Source organism: Mastigoproctus giganteus, chromosome 10 (assembly GCF_048544385.1).
Source record: "Mastigoproctus giganteus isolate SK-2022 chromosome 10, ASM4854438v1, whole genome shotgun sequence".
NCBI classification, from domain to species: Eukaryota; Metazoa; Arthropoda; class Arachnida; order Uropygi; family Thelyphonidae; genus Mastigoproctus; species Mastigoproctus giganteus.
The window spans coordinates 104,744,155-104,765,966 of record NC_143584.1 but is presented as its reverse complement, the minus strand read 5'-3'; the positions used below and the strand labels follow the sequence as shown (position 1 = coordinate 104,765,966).

Genomic DNA, 21,812 nt, shown 5'->3' with positions numbered 1-21,812 from the left:
GACCTGAACTGTCGTTCACCTCTATGGCACAAAGTGTAAAGTGTAAAGTGTTCATTGTCTAACGGCCCAAGGGATTCCCCCATCTCCGTGTTGTGTACTCTGTTTGTGAAACACAGAACACTGTGAAGGCCAGAGATTTTTAAAAGTGTAAGGTACATGTTTATGTTGTGTAGTGTCATGTTGTGTTGTTCCTCTGACCTTTTAGCCGTTGGGCCCCTAGTGGGACCCCTTGTTGCCCACACTTAACCCCGAGGAGGCAGGTCAGGCATAGAGGGATCGCATTAGAAGTAATTACTCTGGCAGGCCCTGCCACCTAATTTCCTAAGATTTCAGTGGGGCCTAAAATAAAAAAAATAAAATAAAATAAATAAGTAAAAAATAAAAAATAATAAAATAAAATAAATAAATAAAAAAATAATAATAAAATAAATAAGTAAAAAATAAAAAATAATAAAATAAAATAAATAAATAAAAAAATAATAATAAAATAAATAAATAAAAAAAATCAATAAATAAATAAAAATAAATAAAAATAAAAATAAAAAATAATAAAAAAATAAATTAAATAAAAATAAATAAAAATAAAAATAAAAAATAAATAAAATAAATAAATAATAATAATAAAATAAGATAAAAATAAATAAATAAAGAAAGAAAAATAAAATAACTGTTGGAATAAACAATCTAGTCACCTCCCCAGTTGCACTAAGATCCCATCTCTGTTGCCACATACCAATCAACTGTGTTAGAACATTTTTCTTAGCTTTAGCTATCTCTATAGTGACATCAGATGTAATATTCATGAAAGAAACCACTATGCCTTTTTTTAAGTAATAACAAATTGCCCGATACACAATGTACAAGTCTAGAGGCAAATGCCCGGCCAAAACCTGCATAGCATACGTTGAGACTGTTGTGCACAAATTAGAAATAAAATAAAGCATTGAGCGCTGAATCGATAACAATTTCTGTTTAAATTTAACGTTAGTAACTCTGAAGTACCACACTGATGCTCCATACGCAACTATGGGTAAGAAGACTGCCTTGTAGTATAAATTTAAAACTTTCCTTTTCAACCCCCAATCTGACCGTGTTAATCGAATTATTGCTGCACTAAATTTTTTAATTTTTTCGTGTAAGTAATTTAAATGTGGGAAAAACGATAATCTATCATCAATTCTTATACCTAGATATTTCACCTCAGATACTAGGGGAATCTGCCTCCCCTTAATTAAAGCTTTTGGCGGTCGCGCATAATTTAGTTTCCCCTTAAGAAGCATCATAACAGTTTTAGTTGTAGATATCAATAGTTTGTGCAGATCAGCCCACGACACTAGACTTTCTAATACCTGGGCCACTCTTATTTCAAGCACAGCCCCGGATTTACCAGTAATACATAAAACCAAATCATCTGCATAAGCAATCTTATGCAGATTTTCAATTGATTGTTCTAGCCATAAATTAAGTACTAAGTTCCAAAAAAGTGGGCCCAATACAGACCCCTGAGGACACCCTCTCGAAAGATTCCTATTAAACTGTAGATGCTTAGCTTTCAGTATAATTTTCCTACAATACAAATAACTCTGTATCGTCCTATACAATAAGTCTGGACATTGCATACTCCTTAATACAGACAGAATACTCTCGTGCCACACCATGTCAAAAGCTCCAGTAAAATCTATAAAGATGGCTAACACATACTTATCCTCTGCCTGGTTGGTGAAATTCATGAGATCATTAATGGCATCCTCCATAGAATGCCCTCTCTTGAAACCATACTGATAAGGCAGGGTCAAACCATTTTTATCCATGACTTGGTTCAATCTTAAAAATAACAATCTTTCAAAAACTTTGCCAAGATTGGCCAATAACGAAATTGGTCTATACCCTCTTGGGTCATTTGGTTTTTTACCCGGCTTAACTAACAGCTTGATCAAACCAACTTTCCAGATCCCAGGAAAGGTACCTTGAAGTAAGCATTTATTATACAAGTTTAACAAGATGTTAGGATAAAGCTCAATCATTTTAAGAACAGCGATATTCTGTACTAAATCGATTCCTGGGGGGCTTTGGAAATGTTAATTTTCTTAGAAACGGCTCTCAATTCCTCTAAAGTAAATAAGCTAATATCAACAGACCCAAGGTATGTTACATTAGAGTCCTTGATGCCTTCTTGCTCTGTTGTCTCCCCCCCTTCTTGGCGCTATCCCTAGTAAGCTACCGCAAAAGAAGGGCCGGACCAACTGGAAGTATCTCCTGCACAACTGTGCTAGTCACCACCATGGAAGGAAGAAAACGCCAACGCATCAAGTGGAGCATTGAAATGAATACATACATCATGTGGGCATACTATGAAATAACCAGGCTAGAGACCGATATGACAATGTACAGATCGCGACTACATACCAAGTGGTTAGAACGATACCCGGATATTGAGGTCATCGAACAGCGATTAGCAGACCAGAGAAGGACCATCGTCACAAAGAAACTAATAGCTCCTGGGATCTTGGAAAAAATCAAGCAGGATGTTAGCAATCTGCTACAATGCACAAAGAATATGGTCAATATGGAACCAGAGGAGGAACAGCATATCATGGAATCAGAGGAGGAACAGCAAGAAGAAATACAACCCAGAGTAGCTGAAGTGGAAAGAGACGAAGTCATGCTATCCAGAATAGAAGACGAGTGGAAGAAGGCACTAACAGAATTCGAAGGAATGGACCCCCACAAGAACCCACGTGATACCTAAGTAGAGGCCAAATAAAATCCTGTGGAGAGTAACAGGCCACCTCAATCTGCAAATAATGGCACATTACCTTGACATCAATGGTGTAACGCTGGAGGCTATCCACACAGCCGTATACTGTGCTGCCATAGAAGCCACTAGGATTAATGGAAAAGAAGCGAGAGACCAGCAGAAGAAGAACCGAAAACAGAAGTAACCGCCAGCTTGGAAAAGAAGATAGAAGAAGAAAGAGTCAAGATAGGTCAGTTGACCCAGTACCAACAGGGTAATGGAAATAAGAAATTGATTGGAAAGGTGAAGAGCATTCTCAAGAGAGACAGTGCCCACAGCAGACATGAGACCAGAAATCAGAGAATAGGAGAATACTCAGACACACTGAAGCAGAACCTCCTCGCACTCAACAAGAGACTACACCGATACAAAGAGAGCTTCCAAAGGAAAGTAAACAACCGAATCTTCGATGAGGACCAAAAAGCCTTCTACAGGAAACTGGGTGCAGATGTGAAAGCAGGGAAGGGACCACCTGATAAGAAGACGATCGAGGAGTTCTGGGGAAATATCTGGAGCAGTAAAGTAAGACATAACAGAAAGCATCCTGGATAGAAGTAGAACGGAAGAAAATGAAGGACATACAAGAGATAAGAGAGTGGGAAATTCGAGAAGAAGAAGTAAAACAGTCGATCAGAAACACCCACAACTGGCGAACACCGGGAATTCATAACATCCACAACTACTGGTACAAAAAGCTCACCTGCACAGACAAGCACCTAGCAGAGAAGTTCACTCGAATGATAAAGCACCCGGAGAAAATCCCAAAGTTTCTCACTGAAGGAGTCACATATCTGAAGCCTAAAGATGAAGACACAAGAAACCCGGCGAAATACAGGCCAATCACATGCCTCCCAAAGATGTACAAGATCCAGACCAGCTGCATAACTAAGATATCAAACCACTTAGAGAGTCAGAACATAATGGCCGAACAGCAGAAAAGATGCAAGCGGAGGAGCAAAGGATGCAAAGCGCAATTAGCCATAGATGCCGCAGTTATGGAGCAAACCTTCAAGAAGCACCGCAACCTATACACGGCCTCCATCGATTACCGCAAGACCTTCGACTCCGTACCTCATAGCTGGCTAATAGAGACCCTGAAGATCTACAAGGTCAATCCGATAGTGACAAACTTCCTAGGAGCAACAATGGCGAAATGGAGTACCACCATTAATGTCGAGAACATCACAACCAAGCCAATCCCCATTAGAAGAGCAATCTTTCAGGGAGTTACTCTGAGCCCACTATGGTTCTGTCTAGCACTGAACTCGGTGTCCACCATGCTCAACGGTAGCAAGTATGGATATAACCTCAAAGAAGGAAGGAAGAACCTGTACACTCACACCCGCCTGATGTACATGGATGACATCAAGCTCTACGCAGCAACCGAGAAGCAACTCCAGCAACTACTCCGGATCACCGAAGAATTCAGCAAGGACATCCGGACGGAATTTGGTCTAGAAAAATGCAAGACCCACACACTGCACCAGGGAAAATTAGTTGGCTGAAATTACCAGCTGCTGACTGGTAAAGAGATCAAAGCTATGACAGAAGGAGAGACTTACAAATACCTAGGGATGATGCAGGCTGAGCAGTTGGAACACAAGGAAATCAAGAAGTGCCGGTCCGAAAAATATCATCAGAGACTCAGAATCGTACTGAAAGCAAAATTGAACGGAGGGAACACAGTTAAAGCCCTAAACACCTGTGCAGCTCCAGCAATAACATACACACATTTGGGGTCATAGATTGGAATAACACCGAGCTAGAATATACCATGCGAAAGGCAAGGACAATGATAACGAAGAGTCGCCAACAGCACCCAAAGTCAGCAGAGAGAATAATAATACCTCGGAAAGAGGGAAAAATGGGCCTGATAGTGCAGACAGAACAACAGAAAACAGCGATAGTTTACCTGAAAGATTATTTCGAGAACAACACAGCACCACTCCACCAGGACATAAGGAAGATAGATAAGTGGTATACCCCACTCAATCTAAGTGAGGAAACCCCTCCCGCGCAAACAGTACAAGAAACGAAGATAGAAAGATGGGCAAAGAAGACACTCCATGGTAGACACTACAATGACCTCCATCAAGATCACATCGATAACATTGCTTCCAATGCATGGCTCACAAGGGGGACGCTCTTCCCCAAGACTAAAGGATTAATTCTGGCCATCGAAGACCAGGTAATCAACACCAGAAACTAGAGAAAATACATCGCAAAGGAGCCAGGAATGTCAGATGACACATGTCGACGATGCCACCTGGCTTCAGAAACGATCCAACACATCACCGCAGGGTGCAAGGTGATCATCCAGACCGAGTACACTCATAGACACGACCAGGTAGCCAGGAAAATACATCAGAAGCTAGCGAGGAAATACCAGTTGACCAAAGAAAGTGTACCATACTACAAGTACGAACCCCAGGCAGTACTAGAGACCCGAACTCACAAGCTGTACTGGACCGCGCCATAATAACAGATAAGACCATCCCGCACAACAGACCGGACATAACCCTTGTGGACAAGATGAGAAAGCCTACCTACCTGATTGACATAGCGGTGCCGAACCCTAGCAATGTCCAGGAAACCCATGAGGAAAAAATTAGGAAGTACATGAACCTGACACATGAGATCAAGGAGATGTGGCATATGCAAGAAGTATCAACCATCCCAATCATCGTGTCAACAACCGGTATGGTACCACTCTACATAACAGCCTAGCAGCAATATGTCATCCAGAGAACACCTACAAGGAACTCAGGAAAGTCGCAATCCTGAACTCCTGTAGGATATTCAGAGATTTCCTCGACCGACAGTAACGCCAGACATTACAACCACCCTGTGTACTTGGTAGCAGTACCCATCACGGATTGGAATCCCCCGATCAGGGAGAAATAATATAAGAGCAACAACAATAATTATAATAATATGGGATTACGCTTTGACGAGCACGCCTAGGTTTGATCTGTTTTTCCGAAAGACATACCGATTATTTTGCAGGAGATTCTTTGATTCGAGGAATCATCCTGTCGAAAATTTTACATTGACAGGTACGGTTGCGTCTGGAGAGAGGAGTTTTTTAAGACTGAAAATGATTAAAACATATTCACGAGCAACACTTTGCCAAGAAAGAATTAATGGATTAACCATTATATCAATACAACAAGATGTACTAAAAGATATAAAAACATCAATCGTCATAGACAAATTTATATCAAGTAAATATCTTAAGTTAATGATGTAAAAACTTTTAAGTTTATATAAATAATATACTAGTCGTTAAAGTTTAAATAAATAATTATGATTTGCATAATTTTGGGTGTTTCCTTTATTTTGAAATTTTACGAATTCTGCCCTTAATTTTTGCGAAGGGGCCCCCAGATGAATATTTCGGCCGGAGCTGACGGAAGTCTGGTTTTACACACAAGAGCAGAAAAATGATTAAGTTGAATGAATGTTTATCCTCGTCAGTCGTCATTTTTAAAAGACAGCAAGAGAATAAATGTTCCCTTCAATTATTCTGTTAATTAGAGGATAAATATTAAAACGATTTTTTGAAGTATTTTTGTGCATGTAGCACTGGAAAACACAATGTGTGATGGCAATATGTGTACAGCTAAAGCGTTCCCACAATATGTTTACGCGCACTTTGTGTTGTTTTATAGTAGTCTAATCACAGAGTAGTATTCTGCGAGTCTATACTGCCTCCAACCGCGTAATATGTTACTGCTCTGTGTGTGTTCAGCCCTCTATTGGTTCAATACCGGTGTTAGCAATTCACCAGCAAAGCTACCTAGTAGTTGCGGCTCCTCGATGTCTGGCGCCACTTAGTGTCATCTTTAGCGAAAGCAGAGGCTGTTGCGTTATCCAAGAGAGAATATTACTTTCCTGCACTCAGTCTTGGATAACTTCAGGTATAGAAGTGGTATATGCTTGTAGTTTTTGGTTTTCGTAAGGATATTTCGGGAGAAATCAATGGGGATTGCAGTTTCATTAAGAGTGGACCGATTAGTAGCTATGTTACTGATCGCTATGGGAAAAAGGTATCCGGGACTTGCAAGATTGTTATCCTGTGAAGGTGACATATCGGTATTGAACATAATTAGAAGCTCATGTATAAAAGGCTGTTTCAGCTGTTATCCGGTTTCGTTAATGTCCATTGTGTAGTGAGATCTGGCAGGTTATTTCATACTGAAAACAGCCTGCTTGCTGTGTTTGATAGCCACAGACATTATAAATAGCTATTGGAAATACTGCCAGATGCATTAATTGGTAAGTAGTTCGTTTATCAAATGTCTGAGTGATTAATGTCACCAAGATAACTATTCTTTGAATAAAATGTACAATGGAAAATACTGAAAATTGTTACAGTTGGCTGTGCAGTATAATATATTATAGGGCTAGGTAAAATATATGAAACGAAGCGTTCGCTGTTAAACTTTAGTAATCCATTACAGATTACAGTTTCATTGCTTAAAAGATGGGATAAATTGATGGTTTTCTGTTATGAATGAAGATTGATCCCGAGGAAGTTGTTCCTTTTGATACTTGGCTATTAACTTCCCGCCAGTGTAAGTTACATGTAAGTCCGACTTACCAGTTGTGTATTTATAATATTTTTATAACATAAATATGAATTGTTTAGGTTAGACTTAAAACTTACACTGGCTCGAGGATGATAAGACGCGCACCTTCCGTTTCATTCTTTTCCAAGTTATCATCTGGAAGACAAAAATGAAAATAAAAAAAATGCAAATGCATTAATTTAGAAAATTCAGCACCCAAAAATCTGCCTTTAATTTCTAAAGGGGTAACAGACAATTCTGAAGTGTTTTGTTGTACTTTCTGTGCTGTTATATGCAGTGACAGAAAAGGCAGCACAACATGAAAGGGTTGGTAATTAGATTATATTGTACATTCTACGTTGATTAAATTTGGAACTTAATTTAACCACAATTAATTTTCTGCTGCTTCAGATGCCACTTTTAAGTCTTTTTTTTTTTTTTTTTTTTTTCCCTAAGATATGTAACAGATCAGATTCTCCCAAGTACATTTGCCCACCAATATGTTCTAACTGACCATATACCGTATTTTTTGAACAGAACTTTCATTTTAATATACACTAAATTGGACACCATTGCATCAGAAGAAAGTGTCTGCTTCTCAGAAGTCTGCATAACCATTTTCAATAATTTGGAAAAATGATGTTGACTAGCTGGTTGTTTACGTAGTTTTTTTTATTGATTATAATTTTACACGTGGTTTTCAATTAATTAACTTTTAATAAAAATTAATATAAATGGCTTACCACATTTCATTATGGATAATTAGGTCACATTAGCTTTAGTCCATATTCATTCATCATTTTTGCTCACATATAATTTTTTTTAATGTAATAGAATACCTTTTCCCCCACACCTTTTAATAGGTCAGAAACCATCCAGTTTTAAATTTCTACCTCTAGCCCTGCCGCAAACAGCAAAAAATTTCATTCTTTAAAAAATAAGCTATTAAATATTGGTGTAGGTACACCATAGATAGCTCTTAAATGAAAACTACGGTAGTAGTAGTGTAAAGGCATAATTTCTACTGTATCTCATATTGTAATCATTAGCGGCTCGTCCATAGGCACTGCAGCAGCCCAGCTATTTAAATCTAGATATATACAGTGAATGGAGTTATATATGAAATTTTGTGAAGAACAATGCAACACAATGAATATTTTTATTAACAGAACCAGCATATAGTATGCGCATCCTCTGTTTCCACTATATAAATAAATAAAAACACGAAATTCCAACTTTGAAGTTTAATTAACCGTAGGCCTCACTGTGCGCCAGGCAGTGACACATTTTGCATTCGAGTGAATATCTGGTAGTTGGTTGCCATTGGCAACTTGCCAATATACATTTTTTATAGGTGAAACGAATCAAAGTCACTGTTAAGCCTGCAGTCCAGATTTCATCATTGACCATGATGGGTGTGTAGCCACAATATCAGTGTATTTTTGTTATTCGCCCGAATTCCCATTAAGTAACTAAATAATATGTGTTAAGTCAATACTCAGCATTCAGCAGTATAATTATGTGATTACAGCTTAATTGTGAATTGAGCTTGAACTTGGTAAGTTGAAGCTATATTCAAGTTATATTGAAGTTATATTCAAAAATTCAAGTTCTGGTTATAACTTTTCCATTAGATAATGCCTCATGTGGATGTTATTTATAATCAAATGCAATCTCGAGAAATTGAGGCAGTTAAAATACATGAATATATAGGAAACTTTAAGAATGCCATTCTAAAAATCAGGAATTCAATGTAATCCTTCAAAAACACTCATGATTGAAGCGAAGAAAGTATGTGACTATATAAGCGTTGACATAGGTGAGAGATATTCTTTTACAAAGCAATTAATTGCTGCTAAATTGTTTAACAAGGAGAACTTCGTTATTTTTCATACAAAAATGCCCATGGAAGAGGTACAGGAGACTACTGAGGCATATCCCATGATTGAAAGAGAAAAACTTCTTACAAGTTTTAATTACAAGTTTTCTATAGCAGACATGATCTACACAATTATTGCAAATTAATTGACTTGCTGAAATTTATCTCAGAAAATAATCTAGCTGAAGTTCTTGGTGAACTTAAAAAAACTTATAAAAGTTCCTTTGACCATTCCGATGATTACTTCAGAGCCCAATGCTGCCATTCAACATTAAAAAGAATAAAAACATTTTTAAGGAGCACTATGAATCAGGAAAGGCTAAATGCTCAAGCAATGCTTTCAATAGAGAAAAGCTTGGTCGGCAGTGCACCAAACTTGAATGAAAAAGTTAATCTATTTTCAACAAATAAAAACCGAAGAATGGATTTTGTTTTTAAATAAAAGTTCAAGTCTGTTAATGGTAAATGTCTAGTTAATGTTTTGTAGTATTTTTAACTTGCTTATTATTATTACTGTGTATGTCTACATGTCTTATAACTAAGGCAATTTAATGTAACTTTAAGACTCAGCACCTCCAAATATCAGTCACGAGCCGCCACTGATTGTGATCATCTTTCACAGCAAGTTACCGTGTATTGCACTACCTCGAATAAGTAACGCTTCACTAATAGAGAAGGCTATGGTTACTTATTCTGGGTGGGCACCGCCATCCAGACAGCACCATTTCAAGGCTTGTTGCCCTTTCATCGTGTGGTGGGCAGGTACCCTGGCATTGCAATCACGACAATCCAGTTTGGCATCTCTCGTATTGTGGGATTACCTTCACAACTGGGCTGTCATGATTGCAATGCCAGGGTACCTGCCCATCCACCGACGAAAGGCCAACAAGCCTTGAAATGGTGCCGCCTGGGTGGCTACTATTGTAACTTTAGAATTGTAACACCGAGAATAAGTATCAACAGTCTTCTCTATTAGTGAAGCGTTACTTATTTGAGGTAGTACAATACATGGTAACTCGTTGTGAAGGATGATCACAATATGAGATACAGTTGAAATGATGCCTTTACAATACTATGGTGTAGCTACACCAATATTTAATAAATAATTTTAAGCTCTTATAATATTATGCTTCATAGGATTTATTATAGTATTAAAAAATAAGCACAAATTACTGTGGCCAGGAAAATTTTGAATGGTAGTAGTAGTAGTAGTAGTAGTAGTAGTGGCATGTGATGCAAGAAAGCAAATGTATGAGCTTATGCAGCATCAGCCAAAAAAAAAAAAAATCACACCATTCCCTCCAAATGCCTGTCCAGTTCCTCCTTAAATTTATTCAACCTATCAACTTCCACAACGACAGATGGAAGTTTGTTCCAGCAATTAACCACCTGCTGGCTAAAGGCAAATTTCCGCACATCTATTCTACATCTGTCCTTTCTTAATTTGAATTTATGCCCTCTGAGGTTTGTAATCTGAACAAGTGGAAGGATCCCATCAGAATTCAGCGTGCTCAACCCATTCAAGGCCTTATATATATACCTCAATCAGATCACCGCGCAGGTGCCTAGTCTCCAGCCACTGCAATTTGCAGAACTTAAGCCTCTCTTGGTAAGAGGGTCCCTTCATTCCCCTCACCAATCTTGTTGCCCTTCTCTGTACACGCTGAAGTAAATCTACATCCTTCCTAAAATGAGGCCTCCAGACCTGTACGCAGTACTCAAGGCGTGGCCTGACCATTGCCTTATACAGAGGGATAATCACCTCCTTTTCCCTGCTAGCAAAATTCCTATATATCATTGACAAAACCCCATGACCTGCCCTGGCAGCCTGTCTACATTGCTCAGAGAACTTCATATCGGACTGCACAATTACTCCCAGGTCTTTTTCATTTTCTACCACCTTAAGTGTAGTACCACACAGTTGGTACGTTTCTCTGGGGTTACTTCTACCTATATGCAGTACTTTGCATTTGTCAAGGTTAAACTTCAGTTGCCACTTCTTAGCCCATCTGCCCAAATTATCTAGATCCTGTTGCAGTAGCACACTGCCATTACTGTCATTAACAACCCTGCCAACCTTTGTATCATCTGCAAACTTCGACATTAAGCCTGATATACCTTCATCAATATCATTGATAAATATACAAAACAACAGTGGACCTAACACCGAACCCTGTGGGACTCCACTAATAACATTAGTCCAAGAAGAGCAGCACCCATTGATTACCACCCTCTGTCTTCTCCCACTTAACCATCCTTTTATCCATTGTAGCAACTTACCCTTAATACCATTCTGCTCCAATTTGTACAATAGTCTTCCATGCGCAACAATGTCAAAAGCTTTCCTGAAATCCAAATATATGATATCAAAATTATTTTTTGCATCCAGTTCCTTTGTAACCACATCATAATATCCTATCAAATTTGTCAGACAAGACTTTCCCTTAACAAACCCATGCTCTGTCTGAATTATTGCTGCAGTCTTGTCTAGATGATCCTGCAATGCATCTTTAACCAGCGACTCCATTATTTTACCCGGAACAGAAGTTAAACTAACTGGTCTGTAATTACTCATGTCACCTTTCGATCCCCCTTTGTGAATTGGGGATACATTTGCACATCTCCAATCCGTGGGAACCTCCCCTGAGTCCAAGGATGCTCTCATAATTATGGCTAAGGGTTTGCTTAGTTGCTTGGCCGCCTCCTTTAATATAACTGGATAGATCCCATCCACCCCAGGTGCTTTTCTTACGTTTAACTTCAACAATTTCTCTTCCACTTTGCTCTCAGTTATTACAAGATCATTAAGCACCCTGCTACAATTTGATAACCTTCTGCCATTTTCAAACCTTAATAATTCCTCATGTGTGAATGTAGATGCAAAATACTCATTCAGTTTGTTTGCTATCTGAGCAGGATCATCAACAGTCGAACCATCGATGTCAAGTGGACCAATCAGATTCATCCCCTTCCTTTTAGAGTTTATATAAGTAAAGAAATCCTTGCTGTTTTTCTTAGCATCTTTTGCCAAGGATTTCTCGTAATCTGCCTTCGCTTGCCGAACCTCCTTTGTGACCTGATTACAGATTAACTTATATCTGCCATAGGCTTCTGGGTCGCTTGATAATTTATATGCATCCCATGCATTTTTCTTCTCTGTTACGAGTCTCATTAGTTCATTTGACAACCATTTAGGCCTAAACCTTGAACAATATTTCTTAATAGGTATGAAACTTTTAGTAGCTTCCACGATTAATTCCTTGAATGCTTCCCACTTAGAATTTACTGTTGGTAACATCGTCAGTTGATCCCACTGTACAGAATTTAAAAACTGTCGGAGACCACTGTACTCGCCTTTACGGAAGCAAAAACCCTTTCCTTTACCCTGATGGTAATTAAATCTTTAAGTAAATCCCACGTCAGTACACTGTGATCACTGCCACCTAGTGGTTCTTTTATCTGCAAATTCCTAATACATGAATGATCACTGCTGATAACCAGATCAAGAGTATTACTTTCTCTGGTTGCCTCTCGAACATGCTGCTGCAGAAAACAATCATCCAATAAATCCACAAAAGTCTGACTAGTGTGTGAGTGCCCAACCCACAAGTTCCAGTCAATATCTGGGAAGTTAAAATCCCCCATTATAAGACATTCCGATTTACTAGCCCACTCTATTTCTCTGTACAATTGTTCATTGTACTCATTCGAGTCATTAGGCCTATAACACACTCCAACTCTAATTTTTGCTTTCGCAGTGCTTATGTCACACCAAATTGACTCAACAGTGCACTGTTCATCTATATCAACTGGATGCACTTTTGATTTTATGTTTTTCTTTATTAACAGCATAACACCTCCTCCCTTCCTATCCTGTCTATCCTTTCTGTACACATTGTACTCCCCAAATTCCAGTTCGGCATTCCTTATATCTGTGTGACACCACGTCTCTGATATCCCAACAATATCCGCCTTTGATGTCTTGACCAACACTTGAAATTCATCAAATTTATTTACTATACTTCTAGCATTGGTATACATGCAAGTATACATGCACCTATTCCTATTCCCAGCCACTCTAACCCAAGGGAAAATCTGTACACACAAACTTTGTGTGTATCTACTTAAATGACCACTTCTTTTCACTTGCAGAGTAAAAGTGGTAAGTGTTGGCACAGAAAAATTGTCAGCATCCCTCAGTTAAAAAGCTGGAAACCACTGTTGCTAAAGCAGTTACAAAAGTAATATCAGGCATCATATAGTGTTTTTATTGAATATTCAGGGTGTTTACAAGCCTCTTGTGAAAACTTAAAATGTTATTGTGTGAATAGGGTACATGATACAAATCTGAAACTACTTACAAGTGACAGAGAATATCTTCAAATTTTTATTCACAAATTGGAAAATGGGTGTACTGCACTAGATGGCAGCATAATCACAAAACTATAATCATGCAGAAATTTACTAACAAAATCCGTCCTTTTGGTTCTGTCCGAGCTGTAATGTGTCTGGTTTTAGTGAGTGAAGGTGCAATGTTCACCATGGCCTGTGTATTTTCCAGGTAATGCCCTGGGAAATCCTGGCCATTTTTCTCCACTGCACCTTCGCTGACTTGTTCGGCCACCTCCTCTGCCAGGATGATTGCACAAACAGCTGGCCTTTATGAATTTTCATGCTATTGAAGAGTTATAGGTCTATTTGATGGCATATTTTTAAACTGTGTTTGAAATTTATGCATAACAGTACACCTTTTTGTATTTAGTAAATTCCACCATGATTATAGTTTTGTGATTATATTGCCATCTACTGCAGAGTGGAGCAAAAATTTTAAAATATGGAAGTTGTTTCATATTTTGTACAGTAATGTTTTAGTTTTGTAAAGGAGGTTTGTGGATACTCTATATTTGTTATGCATGGACACAAAGTTCTAATGGGCTATTGGTAGTTTTTTTTTTTGGAAAGTAATGTATTGTTGCCCTATTCCCACACTTTTCTTTTATGTATATACTACAAAATAAATCTTGTATACAGACTTACAATAGGGTTTTTTTTTTCATTAATTCTGGAAACAGCATCTCACAGTTTGGCAAATTCATTGCCAAACTGTGAATTTTCCAAATTGTAAGATGGCAAATTCATTGCCTTGCTAAGTGATGCACCATAGTGGAACTGCATTGGACGGCCCAAATAAGTTTACAGGCATTCCTTATCAGCAGTGATGAGCTTATTAACAAATATCATCTGTTCCATGAGTAATTCATGGCTATCACAACTGTGATTAGCATTACGGTTATAACCTTACCTTTATTACAAATGCCTATTGACCAATGAAAATTGTCAGTTGTGTAAATATTGTCAATTATGTGTCAGTTAACCATATTTGGTATTTTCAAGTTCCCTAGACATGAGGTTGAAAATACCAAAAGGACACCTATTAAAGTGTTTGGGTTTGTATTAGAGAGTTTCTGTTTTGGAGAGGGGTGTCTAACATGTAATTTTTAATACTTCTGGCCAGGATCCAAGCCCCTACAATAATAGGTGTTCCTTTTAGAAAGGTGTCTATTACAGGTTTCATTGTATAACAACAGCAAAAATAGTCTTTTGAAATGCTTAAAAACAGAAATTAATGGAATCAGTGTGGAACTTACTTAGGACAATAACCTGAAACTAAGTATGTATAAAAATCAATAATTTGTTCAAAAATCATGTAGTCCACTAGCACTTAGATTATGGATGTAGAATAAAAAAAAACAAAAAATAAATAAAAATGAAAAAACAAACCAAAGTATTCAAAAACAGAAATTGATTGAGCCTGTATAGAAAATTCAATAACAAACTTACATGCTTGAGCAAGGTTTGTGTATCATAATTTATACAGGTACACACAGATGTGCTCACACACATATCTATATACAGTCAAACTTGGTTATAACGAGCACAGAAATAATGAGCAAAAAGCCATAATGATTTTGATTTATGTGTATCCCCATAAAATCGCTCATTGTTATAATGAGTGTTATAACGTATTACTACACGGATATACCGAACAAATTTTGGTAACTATGCAAACATTCTTAATTGCTCGGGTAGTCGAAAAAACCCAATTCTTGGAATAGACGAAAATGAAAAGGGAAACTTAGCTTTATGATCAACTGCATTGGATTAGTGGCTGGTTTATGACCTTGTCCTTCCGGGGATGGGGCTATATAATAGTGCATTGGCATTCCGCTTGTCACATTACCCTATGTACAGATTTTCTTGTATTCACTGAACCTTAAATTTATTTCGGGACTTCTAAGAACTTGGTATGCATTTCGGGACTTCTAAAAACTTTGTATGCAGATCACATTATTATTTTAAAGTAAAATCAGTTAGAAACGAACCCTTCCTTTGGAAACATGTCTACTAACAAAAGAAAGTCTTTCTTGATTCGCAAAAAAGTCAAAAATTATTCGTGAGTTAGAACGTGGTGCAAAAAATGTTGAAGTGTGTAAAACGTTTTCTTTGTCCTCTTCAAGTGTATCGACATTGTGGAAGAATAAAGATGTTTACGTATTGGCATTGGAAAAGAACATAACCGAAAAAAAAAAATTTAGAAAGTGTGATGTTACAAATGATGATGAAGCATTGCTTCAATGGTTCACCACACATAGAAGCAGAGCTGCAAACCAACAAAAATTTTGGACCGGTTCAGTTCAAAAATTTCTCAATTGGTTTGGTTCGCGGTTTGGTTAAAAAGGCAATGTTGACCAGTGGTTTGGTTCGGTTCAGTCAAGTATATCATCTGAAATAATTCGTATAGTTTCTTAGTTCATTAATGATAGTAATAATATCACATTATAATAAAATATTACTATAAAATCTTATTTTAAATAAAAGTAAATTATATTAATAATATATTTGACAAGTAATAAAATTGCATGTTAATCATTTTAAATCTGATTGAAAAAAAGAGCAGAAATTACCAAAACATTAACTCTGAATATTAATATCTTCTGGTATTCAGTACTCATAAAAAGAGAACGTTTTAATTTGGAAAGAAAATAATTATTCAAACAAAATTTTTAATATAATTTAATAATACTAAGTAAGGCAGATATTTCCAGATAATATAAAAAATCACAGAATATAATCACAATAAAACTTTAATAACAGAAGAAACAAACATGGATTACAAGCGAAATATTATTAGTTACTCAGATAATGGACATAAGGAATTAATCTATCAAATAATTTTATTTTGAAAATTGATCATGAAATATTAAAAACAACATAAATTACATAAGTAATTTGAAATTAATTATTTAATTTTAAAAATAAAATGTCCTCCATTAACCTTGAGCCTAAACAACTCCTCTTATCAGTCAAAATGATCTTTAATGTCGAAAAGCATCTTTCTTCACTTGCTTGTGTGGCAGGAACTGCGAAGATTACTTTGGCCAGCTGATAAAGCTCTGGATGACTAAGCTGTTTTGCTTTCCAGTATCCTATAATGCTTGTTTTTGTTGGTACCCTTTCAATATCGTCAAAATTGTTCAAATGAGCCATTAAGTCGAATTTCTTTGTTTCCACTGTCTGTCTCTTTTTCATTTCTTTTTCAAATAACATCTTTTCAATATCATCCATGGTTTCAACCGTTACAGTAATATGTGCAATATCATCTGAACTTTTCGTTTCAGAATTTTTTTCTGTAGGCTGTAGCTGGCACAAGCTATCATAAATGTCACATAAAAGTTCCTTACCTTTCTGTTTTTGGATATTATCTAGTAATATTTGGTACCTGGGGTCCAGGTACACGCAAGCTAAAAAAGTCTCGTTTTCCATCAGATTTACTTCTCATAGCGTGAGAGAGGTTATCAAAAAAGGTGACAATTCATTTTCAATTTTTAAAACTTCCATTTTGCAATTCATCCATGTGTAGTAAAAATCAGTCATCGTGAGTTGCTCTGACTACAGCACTTCACATGCTACCCTGACGGGTTCCAAAACTTCTATAATATTTTCAATTTTTTGAAACACACTGGCTGACAAATGCAATTCCTTTATGGACACAGATAAATCGATGCAAGAAGTTGTAACATATTAACAGTGGAATTCCATCTGGTTTCGCAGTCTAGTATTGGTTTCCTACACTTTTCTCTTTTAATGTGTATAAGGATAGAAGGAGTTCGCAGCCTTTTCACCACTGCTCATGGTTTAGCCAAGGGAAGTTTTAGTTCATCACGTTTCAGAACATCTTTAACAGCCAACTGCAGAGAATGTGCAGCACAACTAACAGATACCATAATACCTTGAACACGTAGATCATGGAAATTTTCTTTACGTACATTTGTATCACTAGAATCTATAGTCTCAGATTCTTTGATATCTTCAGTATCGTTATCTTCCATATCAAGTTTTCCAGATTGTTCCTGAGCAAGTAATCATTCAATTCTAGCATCACAAGTTTTAGAACAATCTTGTCACAATCAAAAATTGTACATTTATTCCAAAAATTGACCTCTTAAATCGAGTTGCAGTATCTATTTTCAAAGAAATTAATTTGCTCTTCAAAACAGCTGTAAGTTTTTAAGGGCAGATTATGTGAATGATTAGCATTAGTTGAGGCATATGATGCAAGAAAGCAAACCTACACAGCATCAGCCAAAAAAAAAAAAAGAAAAAAACCTTCCCATTTCACCCATCCTGCCACTCCAAATGTTTGTCTAGTTCAGCCTTAACTTTATTCAAGCTATCAACTTCCACAACAACAGATGGAAGTCTGTTCCAGCAATCAATTATCCGTTGGCTAAAGGCAAACTTACGCACATCTATTCTACAACTGTCTTTCCTCAAATTGAATCTATGCCCCTTCAGGTTGTTAGTCTGAGCAAGCGAAAGTATCCCGTCAGCATTGAGCCTGCTCAAACAATTCAAGGCCTTCTACACCTCAATCAGATCACCTCACAGGTGCCTAGTCTCCAGATGCTGTAACTTGCAGAACTTAAGCCTTTCTTCATAAGCATACCATTGTGTTCCTCTCACCAATCTTGTTGCCCTTCTCTGTATTCGTTCGAGCAACTCTATATCCTCCCTATAATGAGGCCTCCAGATCTGTATACAGTACTCAAGGTGTGGCCTGACCATTGCCCTATATAAGGGGATAATCACCACCTTATCCCTGCTAGAAAAATTCTGTATATCATTGACAAGACACCATGAGCTACCCTTGCAGACTGTCTGCACTGTTCAGAAAACTTCATATCTGCCTGCACAACCCCAGGTCCTTTCACTCTCTATAGCTGTCAGTGTAGTACCACAGAGTTGATACATTACTCTGGGGTTACTGCTTCCCATAAATAGTACTTTACATTTGTCAATGTTAAACTTCATTTGCCACCTCTCAGCTCATCTGCTCAACTTTTCTTGATCCTGTTGCAGCAGTGTACTGTCATTAGTGTCATTAACAACCCTGCCAACCTTTGTATCGTCTGCAAACTTGGACATTAAGCTTGATATACCATCATCAATATCATTTATAAATACAGAAAACAATAATGGACCCAACACTGAGCCCTGAGGGACTCCACTAATAACATTAGTCCACGATGAGCAGTGTCCATTGATTACCACTCTCTGTCTTCTCCCCCTCAACCACCCCTTTATCCATAGTTAGTAGAGGCATATGATGCAAGAAAGCAAGCTTATTCAGCATCAGCCAAAAAAAAAAAAAAAAAAAAAACAACCACTACTCCCATTTCACCCCTCCGTTCGTTCGAAATACCTGTCCAGCTGAGCCTTAAATTTATTTAGGCTATCAACTTCAACAACAAGCGATGGGAGTCTATTCCACAAACCAACTGCCCGCTGGCTAAAGGCAAATTTCCGCACATCTATCCGACATCCGTCCTTCCTCAATTTGAATTTATGCCCTCTCAGGTGATTATTCTGAGCAAGAGGAAGAATCCCATCGGCATTGAGCATGCTCAAGCCATTCAAAGCCTTATACACCTCTATCAGATCACCTCGCCGATGCCTAGTCTCCAGGCTCTGTAATTTGCAAAACTTAAGCCTTTCTTCGTAAGAGCAACCCTTTGTTCCATTCACTAATCTTGTTGCCCTTCTCTGTACTCGTTCGAGCAGCTCTACATCCTTCTTGAAATGAGGCCTCCAGACCTGTATACAGTACTCAAGGTGTGGCCTGACCAATGCCTTATAAAAGGGAATAATCACATCCTTATCCCTGCTAGAAAAATTCCTGTATATCATTGACAAGACACCATGAGCTACTCTTGCAGCTCGTCTGCACTGCTCAGAGAACTTCATATCTGCCTGCACAATTACCCCCAGGTCCTTTTCATTTTCTACCACTGTCAGCGTAGTACCACAGAGTTGATACGTTGATCTGGGGTTACTGTTTCCCATATGTAGTACTTTACATTTGTCAATAAACTTCATTTGCCACCTCTCAGCCCATCTGCTCAACCTTTCCAGATCCTGTTGCAGCAGCATAGTATCAGTAGTGTCCTTAACAACCCTGCCAACCTTGGTATCGTCTGCAAACTTGGACATTAAGCCTGATACACCATCATCAATATCATTTATAAATACAGAAAACAACAATGGACCCAACACTGAACCCTGAGGAACTCCACTAATAACATTAGTCCACGTTGAGCAGTGTCCATTGATTACCACTCTCTGTCTTCTGCCACTCAACCATCCCTTTATCCATAGCAGCAATTTGCCTCCAATGCCACACTTCTCCAATTTGTGCAGCAGTCTTCCATGCGCAACAGTATCAAAAGCCTTTCTAAGATCCAAATATATAATATCAAAGTTATTCCCTCATCCAGTTCTTTTGTGACTACATCATAGTATCCAATCAAATTGGTCAGACAAGACCTGCCCTTAACAAAACCATGCTGTGTCTGAGCTATAACTGAATTCTTGTCCAGATGATCCTGCAGTGCTTCTTTAACCAGTGCCTCCATTAATTTTCCTGGAACCGAAGTTAAACTAACAGGTCTATAATTACTTGTGTCAGCCTTTGATCCTCCTTTGTGAATTGGGGTTACATTTGCACATCTCCAGTCCATGGGTACCTCCCCTGAGTCCAAAGAAGCTCTCATAATTATGGCTAGGGGTTTGCTTACTTCCTTTGCTGCCTCCTTTAATATAACTGGATAGATCCCATCCACCCCGGTGCCTTTTTTATGTTTATCCTCAGCAATTTCTCCTCCACTTTCCTCTCAGTTATTAGAAAATAATCTAGCTCACTGCCAATGTTTACTTCACCTACGACATTCCCCTTCCTGAATAACTCCTCATGTGTGAATGTAGATGCAAAATACTCATTTAGATTGTTAGCCACCTGAGCAGGATCCTCAACTGTTGAACTATCAACATCCAGTGGACCAATCTGATTCATCCCTTTCCTTCTTGAGTTTAAATAGGTAAAGAACTCTTTTCTGTTTTTCTTTGCGTCCTTTGCCAAGGATTTCTCATAATCTGCCTTTGACTGCCTAATCTCCTTTGTGACTTGGTTACAGACCAACTTATATCTATCATAGGCTTCCATGTCACCCATTAATTTGTATGTATCCCATGCATTTTTCTTCTCTGCCATATGTCTCATTAGTTCATCTGACAACCATCTAGGCCTGAACCTTGAACAATATTTCTTGGTTGGTATGTAAAGCCTGGTAGCTTCCAAGGTTAGTTCCTTGAATGCTTCCCATTTTGAATTTGCTGTTGGTAACATCATCAGTTGGTCCCACTGTATAGAATTTAAATACTGTCTCAGACCATCATAGTCGCCTTTACGAAAGCAAAAACCCTTCCCTTTGCCTCTGATGGTAGTTACCTCCTTGAGTAAATCCCACTTCAGCACACTGTGATCACTGCCACCCAGTGGTTCCTTTATCTGCAGATTCCTAATGCATGGAGAATCACTACTGATAATCAGATCAAGAGTATTACTCCCTCTAGTTGCCTCCCGAACATGCTGGTGTAGAAAACAATCATCCAATAAATCCACAAAAGCCCTGCTAGTGTGCGAGTGACCAACCCACAACTTCCAGTCAATATCTGGGAAATTAAAATCCCCCATTATAAGACTCTCTGATTTACTGGCCCATTCTATTTCCCTGAACAGTATCCTATTATACTCATCAGAGTCATTAGGCCTATAGCACACTCCTACTCTCAATTTTGATTTACCTATGCTTATGTCACACCAAACTGACTCGACACTGCCCTGTCCATCAATGTCGACTGGCTTCACTTCCTTGGATTTTATGTGTTTTTTAACTAATAGCATAACCCCTCCTCCCCTCCTGTCCTGTCTATCCCTTCTATACACATTGTACTCCCCAAATTCCAGTTCTGCATTCCTTATATCTGTGTGACACCACGTCTCTGATAACCCAACAATATCTGCCTTTGATGTTTTGAGCAATACCTCAAATTCATCAAATTTATTTACTAAACTCCTAGCATTGGTGTACACGCAAGTATACCTGCACTTGTTCCTATTCTTAGCTACCCTAACACAACCCATGTGTTTACTTGTATCACAATGACT

The 21,812-nt window shown here is 37.9% G+C and overlaps 1 protein-coding gene across 5 annotated transcripts in view; it reads left to right on the top strand.

The window, feature by feature from the left end:
• Nucleotides 1-6,220: 6,220 nt before the first annotated feature.
• The window catches only part of LOC150079199 (kazrin-like), a 358,730-nt gene continuing 343,138 nt past the window's right edge, over nucleotides 6,221-21,812 (top strand). For all 5 annotated transcript variants that reach the window (XM_090382316.1, XM_090382314.1, XM_090382315.1 and 2 more), the window contains exon 1: nucleotides 6,221-7,075. The gene's annotated coding sequence lies outside the window, so the exon portion shown is untranslated. The remainder of the gene's footprint in view (nucleotides 7,076-21,812) is intronic.